At 41.6% G+C, this 15,253-nt stretch overlaps 1 protein-coding gene across 1 annotated transcript in view; it reads right to left on the bottom strand.

Annotated features, from left to right (window-relative positions):
• The window catches only part of LOC122791641 (palmitoyltransferase ZDHHC3-like), a gene marked incomplete at its 3' end in the record, with an annotated part of 381,752 nt that overhangs the window by 355,846 nt on the left and 10,653 nt on the right, over nucleotides 1-15,253 (bottom strand).

The following is a 15,253-nucleotide window of genomic DNA, read 5'->3' as shown; positions in this document are numbered from 1 at the left end:
TCCAAAAATGTACATACTAAAAACACACCACACATCCCTCGCAAAGTCAAAAACACACACCATACAGAACGTCCACATCAGCATACATCTAATAAAAGCGCATACAACACCACCATCTAGTGACCAAATAGTAAAAGTACATATTTTAAAAAAATTAATACAAATTAAAACTATACCACATTTCAACATACCTATAATTACTAAAACATAACTACACGTTATAAACTTCTACACTGCTTAAACTATATTATACCAAGCACCACCTAGCCCTTTCCTAACATTTCCTGAAAAACTAAAAAATAACATGTATTTAAATTACAACAGAAATAAACAATAAACACAAACTGAAAGTGTGGACTATTTTATCTCACAAAAAAGTGGAAGAATACAAAAAAAAGCAAACAAAAACATAAATAACAACAATGCAAACATAATACAAAACAAACTAACACCATGGTATAATAGCAATAACCCACTTCTGGGTGTGGGTAATGCTGGATTTACCCACGGTTGTCTTTGTTTGGTCCCTCGGGACCAAACCACGCCAACCGTGGGTAAATCCAGCATTACCCACACCCAGGCATGGGTTATTGCTATATTACGTTCCACTAGCATACTCTCATGCACTGTTTAATGAACTGTTGATTAGTACTGCTAACTGTGAAGTAACTGGCTATATGTTCTGTATACATCCTTTAAAACAAATGGATTCAAATTCAGTTACAAGTACTGATACATACTTAGATGGAGGCTTGTCACTAGCCCCTTTTAAGAAGTTGATCTATAATTTTGCTTGGTTGTAAGTGCTCTATTGCAACAACTGGTTCAGAACACACAGGGTCTCTCAGGGCTACCTACTTCAAGTTATTAGTATGTACCCTCCAGAGCAACGGAATGCTGGATTATCAAGGTTGAAATCTTATGGAGACTAAGCAGGTGTTGACCTGTGGCAGTTCATCTTTCCTATAAAAGTGACCAAGACTTGTTCAGTTCTTTCTTGAACGCTGAACAGGCAATGGTCAGCTCATGCACTTCTCTACTAAAAAGAGAAAACATAAGGTTTTCAGTTCACTGGCTAGCTGTTCTGCTTCCCTTCTGAAGATCAGCACTAGATTTTATTAATACACAAATTTTCTAAATTTTTCTAATGGTACTCCATATCCTCAAGTCCATATCTACAACTGCTCTCGCACCGAACCCAGAATAAAGCAGAAGCTCTGTAAACAGCACATTCTCTTTTTCCTTCTGTAACTTGATACTCTGCAGGAAGCTATTAGTTAGAAATACAATTCAAGAAGGCAGATTGCTTATGGAGAGTCCACAGCACACTAAAAAATAAGAAAACTGCAGTTTTGTTTGCTGACAACTCCAATACATTACTATCGGAAGGTTAGTTGCATACGACAAATCATAACTTGTCAATCTGCAGTTACAATATAAATTCACCTTTCAGGCAAGTGTTTCTCACAGTACTGCAAGCTTTTGCACTTAGATACAGTGTTCCTCTACAAAACAGGACTCTGGCAGAACCGCTGTACATACATGGACCTCTGGACAGCAAGGCAGACCTCGTCCCAATTTTGCAGCAGGGCAGTAATACATCTAGTTGGTTTCTCCTCCAAAGGGTCTGATCTCTCATTTCATAGGAATACACTTTAGATCGTCTTCTTTCTGGTCTCCCAAGTATAGTTCCTTCCCAGACTTTGCTAAGAGCCAAAGGTAAAGAATGACCCATGACCCCTCCCCCACATATAAGTTTGAGAATAGATACTCCATTGTTTTCAGAATCAGAATGTACCATTTGTCAGCTGTGAGCCGCACTTATGTCTTGTAAGAAGTAAAACAGGTAAACTAAAAAATGCAATTTAATCTACAAAATGTGTTTTTTCTGAGGCAATCCTTAAGGGGAAATTTGCATATATCCCATGTTGCCTCTGATGCAAGAGGTTTAAGGTGTCACACAGTGGAAAGTCTAGCCTTGCTAGATTTTTCTTTTTTTGTGTGTTTTTACCAAGTGTTTTTCTGAGGCAGGAAAAAAGTCTGTAAAAATGACCTTTTATGCATTGTATGGAAAAAGTATAAGGTACAACAAAGCTGGTGACTGTGTAGACTACTACACACAGAACTGGTTCTCACAGATATGGGCAGGAAATGGGCAGAGGCAAAATGACTTGACATCCTAGTACAGTTGTCAATTAAACATGGTGGCAATGCTTCAACATTTAGTTTCCCGAAAGTTACAGTCAGACAATGCCACTCAGCCATCCAGAATTCTGAAGATCATCATTGGTCTTGCACCCTTTTTTTGCACTGTCCTTTGGGCAAAAATTGTTTAGACATTCTCAGCCTTCCATCTCCCGTAATGTGGCTCACTAACAATGTACAACTTTAAAGTTCAAACTTACTTTACAAACTTATTTTGACTAATTAATATGCTTCAGTATTGCCTACCATGCAGGATAAGCCAAACATTAGTAATTCTCTGGCAAGTCACTGGTCAGTTATGCCAGACACAGAGTGTTTCACATTCTGTACCATTCAGAAGGTGCACACTGGATGTGTAACTTGTACACAGGATCATAGGAGATTACAAGGCTAATGGCCCTGGGGCCCTTACAAGCCTAGCCAAGAGTTTATCCCCAAAAAAGAAACCTCAATCAGCACCTGTCACCCCCATCAATGACAGACACAGGTGGAACTCCTGGGACAAATTTGTGGTTTCCCATCCACTTATCAAGGTTCTGCTTGAAGAAGATCAGTGACATAATTTGTTTGCCGTGTATGGGGACTATTCCAAGACAAACCACTCTCTCCAGCAGGTTTTGTTAATGTCACATATTAGATTGAAGCCTTTCAACTGGGTAATGTGCAAGGAGTTACACTTACGGATATGCAGCATCTCCAGTAGAGCAAGGTCTGAGATTGCTCGGAGGTGATCTGCGTCTCACCTACAAAAGCAATCTCTACAATACCAAGTACAGTGATCGTAATTCGAGTCTGTCTACATAGGACAGGTGTTGGAGGCCATGGATTCTCTTTGCGAGGTATTTGTGTGGGTTTTCCATTTGGTGCAGGTGTTTGGAGAGGTACATACCAAAAGGGGCATTGTACTCTACTGGCCTAATGAGGAATGAGTACAAAGAGGTAATAACCTCCTTTTCTCTGGTTACAATCCCTTTACTTATGAGATGGGATCAAGTAAAAGGCTTTTCTGACCACTGCTGCTAAATGGTCAAATGTGAGATTGTTGTCAACCTGTGTACCCAGGTCTCTAACCATAGGTTGCGCGCTTAGGGGGTTGCCGTTGATGTAGTTAATCAGTAGGGGCGGTGTTTTTGCTAAATAGTATGATAATACATTTTTTTTCCATTTAACTTAACTTTGGCACCAGTCATTTGTTGTTGTGAGATCCTCTTGTAGTATGTTAACATCACTTGGGGCGTCAATGACAGCACCCAACTTACAGTCATCTGCAAACTTCATCAGCCACAGGCCTTTTGCCTTTGGAATCTACTTCTCAGAGGTCTAGGCAAACAATAGGGTCCCACTAGTGACAGGTCTGCTGTTGGAGGTGGTGGCACCTATTTTCACCTTGTAGGTCCTATCTGTGAGGCAGTTGGCCACTCACCTGATGAGCTAGGGATTTACACCAAGTTGGATTAGCTTTTCAATGATGGCCGAGTGGGGGATTGTGTCAAAGGCTATGGCCAAGTCAAGGGAAGCTGTATGTACAGACTTTCCCTCATCCAGTGCCTTGGTGACAATCTCAAAAATGTCAACCAGGTTCAACAGGCAAGATCTGCCTTTGACGAATATGAACTGGGTGAGGTCAAGTGCTTAGAGATTGCCTATGTCCTTGTTTATGAAATCCATAACAATAGACTCTATGGCTTACAGATCAGACTTGTCAAGCTAATGGGGCGATAGTTTCCAGGGTCAGTAGTGGCACCACCTTTATGCAAAGGAAGGACAATGGCAGTTCTCCATTCTGCTGGACTGAAGCCTGTATTTAGGCTATGGTCGAATAGGATGCTCAATGGGGAGGCTAGTTATTGCTGGAGATGTTGGAGAATACAGCCTGGGATTCTTTCGGGTCCCATGAAAGCAGTGCCCTTTGCCTTGGATAGGGCCTTTAACACTTTATCTATGGAGATGTGGGGTGCAGGGCAAGTATCAGGCATGTCAAATGGGCCTCTGGGGGGTGACGTTTGTGCTGAACCTATCTGCTAGCAGGTTGGTCAAATCAACAGGATTAGTGCAAGTGGTACAGTTGAGAACTAAGTCAGAACAAACCTGTTTTTGCCATGGAGGTTTCTGACATAACAAAAAGGCTTTGTGGTTAGCCTTTGTCTCAGAGGGTAGTTTCGATTCATAAGTGGCTTTGGAGGTTTTCACTAGTGATCTAATTTGCTTGTTGAGGCTAAGGAGCAAATTTTTTCCGATTGGGAATTTGTGCCTTTTTACCCTCGGACAACAGTTTCTTCCTTTTGTTTTACAGCCTGTTGATAGAGGATGTCCACCAGATAGGTTTGTGCTTCCTTGAGGAGCAGGTTTGAGTTCTGTTGGGTATGGCAGAGTCCATGCAATAATACAGATGCTTGTATACTGTACTGGCATATCGTTCAGCATTGGGGGGGGGGGCAGTGGTGTGAAGCTACTGATACTCTCCCTTTAAAGGTTGTAGGCAGTTTTTGAGAAACTGTTTAGCCGGGTTACAGCTGGGGGGGGGGGGGTTGGACGGGATAGACAATTCGAAAGAGACAGACCGATGGACTGACCTCACCAGGGAAGAACTTACTATGGGAGTGGTGCAGCGGTCACCCATGTTGGTGAAAACCAAGTCTAGAATGCTATCTCAACTTCATTGCTCAAGAATTTTGGACAAACTTAAGTGAATTACAGTGCTGTTTAAAAAATTAACAGAACAGTAGGTTTTACGTGAACATGTACTTTGAGTAATGAGGTACAAAAATTCTTATGTTTGGCATTGCTGACAAACTGAAACCCTCCATGATTCACCAGAAAAATCAAAAACGTGTGGGGGAGGACATATATCAGTGACATCAGCGGTATGCCTTGTTATTCTGGAACTGAGAAATCTGCCGCACTTCACAAAAATGCCCTGAATAAATTTAAGTGGATGGCAATCATCCTGTTTCCTTGAAGCCTTGCCACAACTCGTGGACAGCACTTGCTACTGTACATCACAGTGTCCCCTAAACTACATAATTGCCACCAAGTTTGTAACAGAAACTGGAAGGTTAATTATATTTAGGGTGTGAAATGTAAAGCAGACTTACAACCTAATGATTGTAATTATTCTACACTCGATTACATCTGTCACTATACCTATGCTATTAGCCTAATAATTAGCAGATTCGCAGATTGCCTTAAAACCCTTTCCCTATACTCTGTAGAAAAGTCTACTGAAAGACAATTTATGCCTGGCAAACAAGGCATCCTTTGATCCTGCTCTGATAGATCTTTTGCATATCTGCAAAAACTAACAGCAAAAAACATTAAATCTAAAGATTTAAACATTGCCCAAGACTTAACAGGACACCTTGCTGGAACAGGTATGTATCTCAGAGAAATCCCATTCTTTGGAACAGGCTTCCTGTGCATGTCAACCAGAGCCCTTCCCTAACCCTATTCAAGTCCAATCTGGGCCAGAGGATGGGAAATCAGAAATTCACTCCGGGTCTGACACCTATGCTTTTGATGGACAGAAGCAGCCATTAAATCATGTCCTAACCTACATCCCGTAAAATAACCTCTAAAGCATAAATAACCCATGGGATACATTTAGGTTGCATAGCTAGGCTTATAAAGGCACCAGTGGTCATCAGCCTAGCATACACCTATGAACCTATACAGACAGCCAACAGCAGGTAAAGAAACTCATACATGAAATTCTACTTAAGTGCATCTGTGGGCTGCATTAAAAAATATATATATATATATATTATGGATATATACCAGAATAGCCAATGAACAGAAGGAAGAAAAATAAAAATAAAAGAATAAAGGAATATCCCGGTGTGGTGAGGTTCTCTACACTTGCCTAGGTCTAAGTCTATAATACAACTGGAATTTCAGACAGTTTAGATTAGGAATCAGTAATTACTAAAGCAAGACTAACCAGAAAGAGTCTGTAGACAGACATGTTTCTTTGTTATAACACATTTGCTCAAAAAGACTTTTGCTGCTTTCCTGTGCAATTTCATATTTCATCATTAAGAATGGAGTTCTTAAGTATTTTATTCACTTTTAAAACTTGTGTATCAATATGTCAATTTACTTATCAACATGATGGTATTTACTGCTAAATAGTGACAAGCTGTTGGCATTCACCTTTAACAGGAGGAAACCCAAATTGTAGATAGATACCAAGGTCAATACAAAATCACTTCCAAAATATTAATAAGGGGATGAATTTTTACAGTCATTTGGGCTTTTGAAATTATCTGTAATCAGTACTGAACTGACTACAGGCAGTAGGTTCACAGGTGTGTGCTAGGCCAACGGCCCTGGAGCCTTCACAAGCTTAACCCATAAAAGTGCCCTGTCATCTTGCTGCCCGACGTTGGCTCCCAGTGCCTCTATCCAGTAGAGCGATCCCCAGGGTGAACATTCTGTTACTCATCCACTCGAGATTTCTCTTGAAGAGGGCCAGCGAGTTGCTCTGCACGACATGAACAGGAAGCTTGTTCAAGAGTATGGACAGTCTCTGGATGAACCTTTCCGTCCAGCATGTTCTGTTGACTGTGGTAATGAGGTAGAGGTTGAGCTCTCTGGAGCGTGTGATGCAGAGGGATTGGGATTTCTTTAGGTGTAGCATTTCTAGCAGGGCTGGGTCAGACATGGCTTTGTATGTCAAGCGGAGATTACCTCTAAGCAGACAATAAGGGACAGAATGGCTGAAGCTTCTTCAGTCTGTCCAAGTAGCACACATGTTTAAAGGCCTAGGATGCTCTTCATGAGGTACTTCTGTGGGAGGTGTCTGTTGAAGTACATGCCAAATGGGGCATTATATTCAATGACTGGTCTAATGAGGGATGAGTAGAGAGAGATGATTGACCTCTTTCTTCCTGGATGCAAAACCCATAGTTATGAGATGTGCCACACAGAAGGACTTTCTGACCACAGTGGCAATGTGGTGGTCAAAGGAGAGGCTGCAGTCAACCTGGGTGCCCAGATCTCTTATAATAACTTCAGTGTTCAGTGGGCTCCCATCGACATGGTAATTAGTGGGAACAGAGTTTTTATCAAAGGGAATGATTACGCATTTTTTGGCATTAAGCTTAAGACCATGGCTCCGACACCAGTCACTGGTGTCAGTGAGGCCTTTCGATAGGATGTCTGCATCACTTGGGGAGTTGATAATGGCTGCCAGTTTACAGTCGTCTGCAAACTTGGTCACCCAGAGTCCCTCCGTGTTGGCTTGGACTTCTGAGAAGTAGATGTCAAACAGGAGAAGACCTAGGACCGATCCCTGTGGGACTGCATTTGTGACTGGTCGGCAGTCAATTTGGAATCTGCTACTTTCACTCTGTGGGTTCTGTCTGTAAGTCAATTTGCAATCCACCTAGTGATATAGGGGTTGATACCCAGTTTGGTGAGTTTATCAATAATTCCCGAGTGATGAATGGTATCAAAGGCTTTAGCCAGATCGAGGTAGGATGTATGCACTGCCTTACCCTCATCCACAGCCTTGGTGACTGTCTCGAAGAAGTCAACCAGGTTAAGCATGCAGAATCTCCCTTTAACAAAGCCAAACTGCATGGGGTCTAGAGTTTGCAGATTACCTATATCCTTGTTAAGCAGGTCGTCAATGATTTGCTCCATAGTTTTACATATCAGACTGGTCAGGCTAATGGGGCGATAATTCCCAGGGTATGTTGTCACTCCCCCTTTATGGAGAGGGATGACTGTAGCAGTGCGCCATTCGGTAGGGTCAAAGCCCGAGGTAAGGCTGTGATTGAACAGGGCACACAGATGTAGTGCCAGTTCGTTTTGTAGTTCATGTAGAACACAGCCATGGATATTATCAGGTCCCATGGATGCTGTATTCTTGGCCTTGGACAATGCATCTCTTACCTGTGCTGCAGAAATGCTGGGTATCTGACATTCTTCTGGTACTGTGATTGGGCCTTTGGGGGGGGGGTAAAGTTAGCCCCGAATCTGTCGGCTAGTATGTTGGCAATATCTGTTGGCTCAGTGCCAATGCCTTGGACCAGCTCATCCTGACCCCCACTAGAGGAAGCAACATCCTTGACCTAGTTATCACTAACATGGGTGACCATTGCTTCACACCAACAGTCAGGTCCTCCCTGGTTAGAGCCAACCAGAAACTAATCACCATGGAAATCTACATCTCACACTCCTCCCCCCCCCCCCACACAGTGTGTGGTTCTATTGGGTATGCTAGTTCCATGCATTTATGTACGGGTTTGTATAGTGCACTGGTGTATGATTCAGCAGTCATGCAGCTATTTTACATTAGAATGAGTGCTATGTAGTTAGCCACCTTTGTCTTCAGGAGCCCAGAGTTAGCTTTGGAGAAGTTCTTCAAGGTGGTCACTTCTGTGTGTGTGTGTGGGGGGATGTAGATTTCCATGGGGATTAGTTTCTGGTTGGCTCTAACCAGGGAGGAACTGACTGTTGGTGTGGAGCAATGGTCACCCATGTTAGTGATAACCAGGTCAAGGATGTTGTTTCCTCTAGTGGGGGTCAGGATGAGCTGGTCCAATCATTGGAACTGATGAATTCCAGGAAGCGTTGGACTTGTGCATTGGTACAGGAGTAGTTTTCCCAGTTGATGAAGGGGTAGTTGAAGTCTCCTAGTATGAGAGTATTGAGCTGGACCTTGATAGATTCCAGGGTGCTTAGGAACATGGAGTGGGAGTCTTAAGGACATGTTTGGGGTCCAACAACAGGCTATGACCTGAAGTGCGGTCTTACCCAATGTTAGTTGTACCTGACGTATTTCAGATGCATTGTGCTGGGCTACTAGTCTGGAGGTGTGTAGATATTTTATGAATATGGAGACACCACTGCCTTTGGAGCTTCCAGCCACGTTCAGGGGCCAAAAGGTGTGGAATGAATTGTAGGCTGGAAGTGCAGGGGTACTTTCTGCCACTTTAAACCAGGTCTCAGTTACAGAGCAAATGCCGAAATTCTCCAATTTGAGGAGTGCTTTAAGTGAGTGCATCTTGAGATTTAGACTTCTAGCATTGAGCAGCATGACCCTCATATTGTATTTGTTTATAGTTGCTATAGTGGGATTTTGATCTTTGGAACACCGCCTTAAAAAGGCATTATAGGGGTGTCAAGAGCCTTAGCCAGTACCCAGAATCCCTGAGGTGACAGATGCAGACCATCTCTGGCAAAGCATCGAGGTCTGTCAATCATGTCATTCCATGCAGACAGATACTAGATCCCCTTAGAATGACACCAGAAACTTAGTTAATTGTTGAAGTCAAACATTTTCTGCTTGTACTGCGGTACCATTCTGGGTGACAGTAGGATACTGCTCAGGGCTAGGGTCATACCTGCCTGGGCCACATAATCAGAGAGCTCCATCAGGTCTCTTTTCATGCAGTCCAATGAGGTGCATCTCAGGTCATTCACACCCACATGGGCAATGACGGAGTCATATTTATACTTGTTGTGGGTGACCTGAGTTCATGTGTTATATGGCGGATCCTGACATCTGATAGACAACCAACTGTCACCTTCTCCTTGTTCAACCTAGTGAATGGGACATCTGTGTGCCTCATTATTGAGTCTCCTATGATTAGTATGTTGGGCAAGGTGTTTTGCCTTAAGGGCTTAGGTTGTGGGGCGCACTGTGGAGATGAGATGTGTGTCCTGTGATTGGTGGTATGTTGTGGTGGTCGATTGCATTTCTGCTTTGGAGGTTTCTGCTGTTTGGGTAAATTTCTATTGAAGGCCGCCGCGAAGATGGGTGTGTGTTTTATGTTTGTGTGTGGGCTGTGCTGGTGGGATTTCTAGAGGGCTACATGTTTCATGTAGTGTGGTCCAAGTGTTGACCTTCTCCTTCTGACCAGCTAGTCTGGTCTTGGCTGGAGATTGCATAGCTACCAATTTGGTGACAGAAGTGCATCTCTCACAAGTCTGAGTGTTGAGAGGTAAGGGAAGAGGGTTGTCTGTGTACATGAGGCAGTTGCTACACTGCCTCATAATGCCCAAGTGCACCAGATTAGCAGGAGAAAGCACAGGAAACTGCCCTTTAATCATACCAGGAGGGGTGGTCATAACTAGTAATTACTGCTGCTGTTACTGTATAAAACTAGTGCTGATATTCCCTAGGTGTGCTAAAGTAACTGCTACAAAATCCTGTTGAAGTGCTGAGCGATTAAGAGATTAGAAATGCAAGAGAGAAAATAACTAGCATGATCTAAGGGAAAATTTGAAGAGCAGACTTTCTGGCACCTGTAACACTTCGCCTCAGATCAGCGGCACTGCGCAAAGCTTAAAACAAGCACAAACCCAGGCTTTTAAACCAATAAGTTGAAAGGGATGGAACAACTGCACAAACTGCCAATAAACTATGATTTCTGGGCCAGAACCACTCCTCTTGTGGTATTTAGGCTACCTACAGCTTAACACTCCCACTGATAAGCTAGAAGACTTCCCTCCAACACAAGAGGCCTGGGGGAACGCAGAAACTTCCAAACAGTCTAGGATACAGCAACTCTGTATCTGGACTACACTAGTCACAGGAAAAGCGGGATAAGGTGTTTAGCTCCTCTGTACATGGGTAAGGCAATGCATGCTACATTAAAATGACTGATACTGACCACTTACCGTCTTGTGACAGACCTCCGTAAGATTTGCTCTGATCCCTCAGTTAATGAGATAGCCCTTTTACAGCAGCCATCGCCTACCCATTTTCAGGAGATCCTTGCAGTGCTTCAGTAGTTCAGGTACATGCTTAATGGCTAGCCAGGATGAATCCACCTGCTGGAGAATCATGTGGATGCAGTGGTTCAGAAACACATCAAACAGGCCCCTTAAAGAGGACCTGAGTGGGGGTTAAACAAAACCCTGTGAAAGGAACTGCAGATGCTGCTATCTGCAGTGGCAGGATTTGTGTATACCACCTGAAAATGAATAGTCCCACACACAGATAATTACACCTACGCAGGACAGATGAAGCCTTACAGCAGTTTGGTTCTCCTCAAGTATTTGTTACTGACCTGGTCAAGAGATCCTGGCAGGTACCCCTGAAAACTACAGCAAGGGTGAGGGGGTCACTTTTTGTGACCCCCTTGTATGTTATACAAGTTTACTAGGATGTCCCCTGTGATGGAAATGGCCAAGTGACTTCAGATATGTTGATAGGTTACACCCTAGCAAGAGCAGAGGGATTGTGCTATCGCTTACCTGAATGATTCTGCAAATTGAAGCATGGTCCAGCAAGAGTAAGCTTAACATGTTTTGGTGGGAATGGGCAGACTAAAAAAGGCAGATTTATTAACACCAATAAGAGTCAGACAGAAATGGCATACACAACTTAATAGCATCATGTAGTGGGTGCTGGTAAGACATGGCCAAAGCTTCACAAGGTGGAGGCCATTCAGTTATGACATGCACAGCAGGTCAAGCCATAATCTAGGACACTGAAGTAGCAAAGGAAATTACGTCACTACAGTATGACAGACCTTTAAGACACTACCAGAAAGAACAAACCAAATATGGTTTATTGGGACTCCAACACAAAGCACAGAGTGTGCCTACCCCTTTGCTGTACATTTGAGTCCACAAATCAATACTTTATTGTACAAGTATATGCTTTGATCCATGGGGTGTTTGCTGTATTTACAGACTTGCAGTCCTACAAAATGGACTATCCAGAAGAATGGTATAGTTAATATAAATACAGATCTCTCAAGAAATTTCAGTGTACCAAAGGTGCGCACTTTCTTCTCAAGCATCGTTTTTTAGAGGGTATTTGAAGAAAACTTGCCTGAGGTGAAGATGGGGGGCAGTAGTAATATCTTGGAATAATATGCCACTGTTTTCACAGTCACTTTGCAAGATGTGAACAAAATTAGCAAGTAAACTAAACAAAGTGCGTTTTAATGTATAAAAATGCATATTTTCCAGCAGTGTGAAAGGATGTGTAAACTTGAGCCTTTTCAATATAACCTATAAAAATGTTATAAATGAAGTTTGTAACTGCATTTGCTGGGAAAAAGGATAAATTACACATAGGATGTGGGGTCTGAATGGAGAGAGAAATTAGCAAGCAAAGGAGAGTAGTATTGCTGGAATTGAATTCTTCAAGTCTTGGTGAGTACCTTCATGAGGTGGACTCTGTTTTTCACAAAATCTCACTAAGATGATGCCGATATATGGACTGCATTTTATATAGCATATATTATGGGCAGAAATATGTTAAAAAAAAAAAAAAAAAAAAGATAGCTGTGTGCACCAGACTCAGGATAAAAAAGTGCCCAATCCTGGTGCCAGGACTGGAAAAAAGTGACAGTGCAGAATCCTCAAAACATGGAAATATTCTTATAATAGAACTAGGCCATGTCAACGTTTGTTTTAATTTATATACATGCATGATGACATGATTATCATATACGACATGGGTAAAGATCTCTCTTAAAAACAAAACGCTTTGCAGGAGAACATTTCCTCCCCAGGCTTTCCATATAGAACTGGGCATGGCTTGTGTGACCGGCATGCCAACTGGCTGTGATTTACCCATTTCATCACCGCAGTGCAATCTCAGAGTTGGTCTATTTAAATTGCAGAGGATGTGGGGGACACAGCCCCGCACTGGAGGGGTGCAGTGGGGCATAGTCCCCCCTGCAAAAATGTTATATATATATATATATATATATATATATATATATATATATACACACATACATATATATATATATATATATATATATATATATATATATATATATATATATACACACATACATATATATATATATATATATATATATACACACACATACATATATATATATATATATATATATATATATATATATATATGCACACACACACACACACACACACACACACACACATATATATATATATATTTATTTGTGTGTTTTTATTCATGCAGCCATTGAAGACATCAGCATAAATATGCATCCGTTACTCCAACATGTCACTGGGTGTTGGGCGGAGTTTGACAGGATTTGCTACTGCACACCTTGGGGGAGGGGTCCTGTTCTACTACATCTCCAAAAAAAACAAGATCTGTGACTACTCCTAAGCCAGGAAGCTAAAGATCTGTAAAGCTTTAACTGACAAGAGAATATATTGCTACGTGGTGATAAACTGCTGGATTATACCTCTCGCTAGCCAGATTGCTCTCCTGCACAGAATCCTTTGTGATTACAATTAGTTGCCATCATTAATGAGGAGGGCAGCAACAACTGCGAGAGAGAGAGAGAGAAGTAGATTCAAGGACACTAGCCCGTATCCACAGCACACACACAGAACATATACAATCTTATACAAGCTGAGAAGTTTATGCCAAAAATATTTAAAGTGTTCAACTTATGCTGTATAGGTTACACAATAACTAAAGAAGAATCTGGGGAAGAGGTACAGACCAATCCACTGCTATACACGTCTCTAGGTGAAACAGAGGCCATGTCATGTACATGGGAATGTAGCCACTGCACATGTCAAAAGCCTACTGTGAATTTCCTGCTTCTGTGTCATTTAAGTCAGTTTTGTGAAGGATAGTGTTAAGATCTTAAAAGTAAAATAGAATAACCCCGCCCCCCCCGGCCTCTCTCACCAGTATATTAACAGCAATGTGGTTCTGCGTGCCATACAGTTCATGGGCTGGAAACGATTAGAATCCATGCTTAAATGCAGATAGTGCTGGTCTGGGTGGGGTGAAGACAAATCCCTGAAGCTAAAACAAGGTCAGCACTGGAATGTAAATCTGAGAAGGATGAGGGATTAAACTGATTTTATGACTGCCTGGATGACGGCCCTCCAGAAGGCTCTCACCCCACACTGGAATGAAACTGATTAAGGCCAACTAGAGGAAGCCAATAGCTCACAGGCACATGGGAAAAAATATCTGTGTTTGACACTTTCATTTTTATCTCAAAATGCTACTGTCAAACATTTACTTTAGAAATGTATTTGTGTATCATAAAAATGTAAAACACATCTTGGTTACTAATTCTGCACATAGGACACCTATTACCTAATCTGTGTTCTTGCTCTATTTTGTGTTATAAATTCTCACAAAAGGCTCAGCACAGTAATAAAATAAAAAAAATAAATAGGCTCAGCACAGTAGAACCACTGATGGGTCATTTCCTTCTGCACTTTCATAGAAACAAAACTGCAGTTATCTCCCTTATATAAATTACTCGTGTTGCCTTGAATCACACTTTGGAAGATGTTGTGTGTCCAATTTTTATGTCCAATGGGAAGGGCAAGATTCAGCAAGCTAAAGTCCAAATACAAAAATAGCCTTTGACCTAGTTCAACATCTCCAAGCAACATTACACCTTGCAAAAGTACACACATTTGAGAAGCAATGTTTAGTTTCACTTAAACTACAACACATAACTCACAGGGTCAAATGCAACAATATGCTATTTTATACGCATTTTCTTTCATATATTACACTTTGCTAAAAGGGGAAGTACGTCTAAACAGTTATAGCACCTTTTAAGATTAGGATACAGTTTGATTCACTTCTCATACACTTTTTCATTTGAAGAGTAACATTCTCCTAGATTAGTACAATACCCTCAAGGTGATTAAAAAAAGTGTTGTTGAATGACCTACTTGAAAAGTTACCCCAAAAACATTCCCATGTCATTTATATCCACTGCACATAGCTATCTCTGGGCCATAAAAACTGCAACAGTATCTAATATTAACAGGAAGGCTGCTGAAAAAAAAATAATGGGGGGACACAGATAATTTATTATTTTATTAAATACAAAGCAAAACACACAAAACACACTGCTCAGGTCTATTACAGTCAATTGAAAAACTCTGACACACAAGTCTCAAAGATGCTAAAAATCAAAATTCCAAACGTGGAAGGAAGCTCCCCGAACCCCTGATGTTATATAACCAACTCAGAGTTCAACTATGAGGTTCATAGCACCTCAAGAAAAGGTTATATCAAACAACCTTCCCTACAGTCAGAATTTTTCAGCCTCAAGTTTTGGTATGCCAAATCTGACCAAACACTTAAAAAGTTAAC

Source organism: Protopterus annectens, chromosome 17.part0, assembly GCF_019279795.1.
Source record: "Protopterus annectens isolate FY-2018-M chromosome 17.part0, PAN1.0, whole genome shotgun sequence".
In the NCBI taxonomy this organism is placed as follows: domain Eukaryota; kingdom Metazoa; phylum Chordata; order Ceratodontiformes; family Protopteridae; genus Protopterus; species Protopterus annectens.
This window is presented reverse-complemented; position numbering and strand designations above follow the sequence as displayed.